Genomic DNA, 6000 nt, shown 5'->3' with positions numbered 1-6000 from the left:
ACGGGGAAAAATGTGTTCTCTTTTGAGGGTAATATGAAATTTTCTGTGTCAGAGAGTGGTCAGAATGCCGGGAAGGATAGAGAGGAAGGAGGAATATGGGAAGTGGAAGATGGGAATTTCGTCAAGCAGATTCTGTTAGCTGGATTTCTGGAAGATAGCAATAAGCAAGGATTTGTTCTTTCCCCTTGGGTTGACCTCAGTATTGCTGTGCCTTTGGGGTTTTTCAGTCTTCACAGCCTTCCTGGAAGCAGGGAGGGTTTAAGAAGTGGTTCTGGGTAGAGTAGACTGGTAAACTTGTAAACTGGCTGATTATTTTTCCTTGATGGGCTCAGGTGACCTCCCAGGAACATGGGTGCAGGAGACAAGAGTGAATGAAGAAGACTGACAGGCTACCTCCTGGGCCACTCCGTGTGGAGTATTCATCTTTAGGCTTGGAAACTTGGGTGTCCTGACAATCCGATAACTCAGGTCTCCTTCTCAGCTAGCTGTGTGATCCTGGACCAGTCAATGCACCTCTCTGAGCATCGGTTTTCTCTGCAAAATGAGCACTTTAAACCCAATGACTCCTCCGGTTCTACCCTTTGTAGTGCTCAGATTTGGACCCTCTCAACTCAGATTCCACCCCATCCCGAAGACCCTGCAGGTCACCTGTGGACTCACGCTGATCTATGCCACTCGCCTTCCTTGCATCCGTTCTCACAGCTCTGCTGAAACAGGGAGATCTGGTTTCCAGATGGGCCAATATCCCCTCCTAGCCGCCAGGCAGCCAGGCTTCTGGTGCTGGTTTCCGCACTAAACTTGATGGTCTGATTTTAAAGGAAGCGGTTGGTTTTAAAGGACCCGGCTGGTTGTGTGTCCCCGAGTTGCACTGCAGTGCTAAATGTCTGAGCGAAGACAACACCGGGAGAATCCAGGCAGCAGGCTGCACCCGGAGAGGGAGGGTGAGGGAAGGAGGGAGAGGAGGGGGGACGCGAGGGAGAGGGGACTGAGCCTCCAGCGGAAACCACAGAGGTAGAGTTGGGACGACACGGGGAGGAGCGCAGAGGCAGGGAGGGGGCAATGCATATATAGACCGTGGGGACACGCTGCGGTGACAGCGGGCGAGGAGCCAGTGGGAGCCTCGGACCCCGGGGAGTCGTCCGCCTGCCTCCCACCCCTGTACCCTCCCACCCCGCCCCTCCAGGACACAGATCGCCGTCCCTGCGCCCACGGTGCCCGAGCCCTGAGCCCCTCGGGGAGCTGCGCTGCGGGCCCCCACCCGGGCTTGGCTCCTCCGCTCTTTGCGTCTTCGGGTTCCACTCCTCCTCTCTGCTCCAGATGGGACTGGCTTTCCTCTTTGCAAAACCGGGCTCCCCGGGAGATGCGGTGAGCAGCAGGCAGCAGCCGGGGCGCCCCGACCGGCGGGCCCCATGAGTGTCTCTCCCAGCAGACCCAGGTAAGAACTTCTCTCGACCTTCCTCAGCCCTGGGAGGACCACACCTGGATGCCGGAGTGAGGATGGGGAAGCCAGGGGAACCTGGAGGCTGTGGAAACATTGGCGTGGGGGTGAGGGGTGTTGTTTGTTCTCTGAATCTTGAGTACAGCCTCGAAGTTACCGGAGGACACAGTAAAGCTATTAACATGGATTGTGGCCTGGCTGTGGTGTCCCCTCCTGAGAGCTGGTGTCCCCAGGAGACCACTGGGATAGACTATCTCTCTCACGATTTTCCAGAGATGGCTAAGCTGGCTTCTTTCTCCATTCAGTTCCAGAGATGTGCTTAGGCAAGTGGTGAGGGCAGGGCTGTGGTAGGGAGATCAAGTCACCTCTCCAGCTTTCTGGCAAAAGTTCCTACTGGGGGCACTGGCTTTCCCTGTTCGAGTGGTGCTCCCCTCCCCCCACCAAGCTACCCACATCAATTTTATGGCTATTTCCTTATGTTGTAAAAGTCCACGATTTGGGAGAAAGACAAAGTGGACATCATGGGGTTTACCTGAAGATGCCTAGTGAGACTAGGGAGAGGTTCTGCTTTTCCTAATTTCCTCCTAGAATAGGGGTGGAAGGTCTAGTAATTGGAGGAACTCCTGCTTTGGACCTAGTGGTGCATGGAGTCCCATTCCAGAAGAAATGGATTTAGTCTTCTGGAATAGATGAGGAGATGAGAAGTTGTGGTCATTAGCATGAAGTTGTTAGAGCCCTAACAACTTGTTTGCACCCATCAGCCAGCCTCCTGCCTGGAGAAACTTCATTCCTCGGGGAGTCCTTTAGCGGGCCACATTGCTCCAAGGCCACATATGAACAAGCACCTGATAGTGCGCCCCCAGGCTGAGTTCTGGTGGGCCTGGAGCAGTTGTGGGGGGTGAGCAGAACTGAAGGGGGTGGAAAGATTGTGCACATCACATCCACTTGGAAGAGCCCTAGCTTTATCCAAGGAAGTTAAAAAAAAAAAAAAAAGAAGACTTGTAAAAAAAATAATAAAATGTTTTCATGACAGTAGCAGATGTAAAACTCCCACTACTCTGGAAGACGATAAAGAAATTTGTGCAGGGGGCTGAGCTGTCTCCTCTGCCAGGGCTTATGTGGGCACATCACCTCTCAGAGATACAAAGAGTGTTTTATGGAGGAGGAGCTCTCTGCCTAGGGGCTTTTCAAGAGGGGCGTATTTCAACTGGGGCTCTCTCTTTGAGCTCAGGAAGCCAATATTGGAAACAAGTGGGAAATCTGCCTTTCTATCCCCCACCCCAAAGTCCTACTCAGCCCCTACTCTGATCTTGAGGCTCACCATAGAGCAGGCACATCAGAGAGAGGCATCCAGACTGTTGTTGTGGTGTGACCTGACATTTTCATTCAACAGCATTTAGAAGGTTAGAGGGCAACATACAAACATATGTCTCCTGTGTGAGCCGTTCAGTCTTATGCTCTGGGTGAGGTTAGCATTTATTCCCTCTTCAGCGGTGCCTCTGCCTTTGTTCCTTACTTGAAGATCACGTCTCTCTGGCTTATACCTGGTGTCCCTAGCTGTGCCTCCCCCCGCCCCATACTCAAAACAAACCGCCTGCCTTTGACAGTGTGCAGTGAGGCTGCTGGTGAGGTCACCCATGTTTGCCTGAACCCTCCTCCCCCCACCCCTTGGTGCATTTACTTTGTAACTTGCCCAGCAGATCTTGTCCTCAGCTTGCAACTTGGGCCAAGAGCTCTGCTGGGTGTCATCACCATCATCAGTATTCAGGAGACCAGGTCCCCAAGGTTTATGTGGAAGTTCTGGTTTCCCTGGTCCACACACAAAGGCTGTTTGGTTGTGGAGATTTGGGGTTGGGCTTTGGTGTTAGTGTTGGAAGGAAACTGGTATGAGCAACCGATCCATTATGTAGCCAAACTGGGGTATTGCTATAGCACCCCAATTTGACACTGTCGCCAAATATGAGTGCCTTGCTCGATTTCTTGTCCAGATGTATTCAAGGATCACAGGCCTTGAATGAAATCACATCTCTAGGGCGCCTGGGTGGCTCAGTTGGTTAAGCGTCTGCCTTCGGCGCAGGTCGTGATCCCAGAGTTCTGGGATTGAGCCCCACTTCAGACTTCCTGCTCAGTGGGGAGTCTGCTTCTCCTTCTCTCTCTGTGTGCTCTCTCTCTCTCTCAAATAAATCTTTAAAAAAATAAAAGGAAAAGGAATCACATCTTTATAAGGTGATTGTGTTATAAAGGTGGTCCCTGCCACCACCTTATTCCAGCCTTTGCTTTTGGACCTTAGCAGTCCTTTCATGTCTTTGCAGATGAGCTCACTGTGTTCCCTGACCGGGCTTCCCCATCAGACACATCTGTAGTCTGTACACTTGAATCTGAACCACCAGCCCCAGGGCTGCAGGTGCACTCCAGAGGGGTTTTCACTGCTCTGGTCCCACCGCCTGCTGCTTTTACCAGGCGGAGTGTGGCTCTTTGGGCTGCTATTTACAATTCTGCGATGAATGATCACCCATTCCACTTGTCCTGCTGAGGGGTTGCTATCTCTTAGGGGTGCCTGCTACAGTTTATACTGTTTTGATTTTCATTGTTCTTTCAGCCTGATCAGGATCTTTTCTTTCTCTCTCTCCTTTCCCTCTTTTGCATCTATGAATTGGTACATTTCATTTTCTGCCTAGGCATGATTACTCTTCAAATTGTGTGCTAAAATCATCATTTCCTTGATTTGATCCAAAACCCTAATGTGCCCAAAGCAGAAACACTGCATGTATCTTTTAAGTGCCGGGGTTCCATATACCCTTTATTTTGGTGCATACAAGGCTCTGGCTTCTAAGAGATGCCCTAGTATCCACTGTGCTTTGTACGCGGTGGGTATGCATTGCCCATCTGCACAAGGAATTAACATTGCCGATAAGAGGCAGGAGGGTGGAAACAGTGTTATAGCAAAGGGGTGTGTGTGTGTGTGTGTTAGGAAATGGGATCCTGAGTAAGCTAATGCTGTTAGGAGGGTCACCTTCATTTACTGAAGCCTTATTTGATGTGTGTGGCAATCGAGTTCTTTGGAGAGGGGAGTGCTTGGCAGTGGACTCAAGTATAGATCCGTAAGATGGGAATGATAATGGGAATGTAAGTTCTTGTCTAGAGTGGATTGACGATGAATCTGGGAGTTAGTGGTCTGCTGACTGCCTTTTAGGCTTTCCTCAAGCCAACCATGAAGTTCTGTCTTCAGAGAAAGTCACTGGTCATTCACAGTAGGGGAGAAGGATAGCTCCTGTTGTTGATGGGCACCACAGGCCAGACCATTCTAGGCATAGTGAATGAGCTGAATGGGTAGTTCCATCAGCATATTAATGGCCATATTAATAGAAACAATCCAAATGCTTTGGTTTGAAACTAGGTCAAATAGTGGGACCTTTCTGACCCCAATAGGCATGAAGCGGGAAACATCTCTCCACCCTCAGCACCCACGTGGGCTTTTGGCCCAGCCCTGGAATCCCTGGTAAAACAAATTTTCCTTTTCTGAGCCTCAACTGTAGTAAGGCCAATGCGGAGGTGGCTGTGGGCTTCAAAGATCAGAAATGGAGAGTGAAACTTGAGCATTTATTTTTTTAAATAAGCTTCAAAAAATTAAAAACTGATTTGTCCAAAACACAAGTCCAGGGAGGTACCACCTGTCTGCCCACCCTGACCCCTGCCAGGAGTTGTAGAGCTCAAGGAGTAATAAACGTATTTGGCTAGATGAAGGGGCGTGAAGAAAAGCAGTCCCTACAACTCATCTCCCACTTAATCTAATTGATCTCAGAAATCTCATCGTCACATTTTCAGTGTCTGGGACCTGGGGAAGGGGTAGGGGATAGAAATGGGAATGGGACAGAAGAGCAATTCCTAGAAAAGTCTGTGAGACCTGGGGAGCCTGGAATCAGCTGCTCCAGAAGGCGAGCTTGGCCCAGGCGAGGCTGTTGGGGCAAACAGGTCCCTGGGGAAGGAGAAAAAGAATAAAAATGATGCCGGAGGGGAGGGCAGGGCAGGGCAGCAGAGAGAGGAAGCTGATGGAGTAGAAGGGAATGCAGAGACTAAGTGCAAGAGAAGGTGAAAGGAGAAGAGAGAAGTGAAGGCAGTACCTTGCTTGCAGCTTCATTCTCTTCCCGTTTTCCTCTGGCAGAGGAAGAAAGCCAGCGATCCGGCCGAGCAGCATGGTTTTGTGCTCCTGGAGCCTTCTCATGGAAGCTGTCAAGCCTCAACCCTCCACGGCAGCTCCCTCTATTTTTACATTTTGCAGAATTGAAATTAAACAAATGACCCTGTGATGGCGTGTTCATGAAGATTTTATCCAGCACACCCACACAGCCAGTGCCGGCGTGGCTGAATATTTAGCATAATATTTCATTTAATCAGATAAGAAGGCATCCTCCAGAGAAGTCGGGCTTTGATAACAGCCTATGAAGAGCTGCTTTGATGAGGGTGGGCAGAAGCCAGAAAGGAACCTTGTTCTCTGGCTTGGTTGGGCTTGTTAGCAGGAAGAATTCCAGTTAACTGGATTCTGGAGGAGCTTAGCATTTCCT

The 6000-nt window shown here is 50.3% G+C and overlaps 1 protein-coding gene across 1 annotated transcript in view; it reads left to right on the top strand.

The window, feature by feature from the left end:
* The first annotated feature begins 1412 nt into the window (after window positions 1-1412).
* The window catches only part of GRAMD1B (GRAM domain containing 1B), a 232138-nt gene continuing 227550 nt past the window's right edge, over window positions 1413-6000 (top strand). Inside the window, exon 1 of the mRNA XM_087868334.1 lies at window positions 1413-1435. The gene's annotated coding sequence lies outside the window, so the exon portion shown is untranslated. The remainder of the gene's footprint in view (window positions 1436-6000) is intronic.

Source organism: Ursus americanus, chromosome 16 (assembly GCF_024610735.1).
Source record: "Ursus americanus isolate L20-20 chromosome 16, mUrsAme1.1.p, whole genome shotgun sequence".
Classification (NCBI taxonomy): Eukaryota; Metazoa; Chordata; class Mammalia; order Carnivora; family Ursidae; genus Ursus; species Ursus americanus.
The sequence above is the reverse complement of the archived record's forward strand: the minus strand, read 5'-3'. Positions and strand labels throughout refer to the sequence as shown.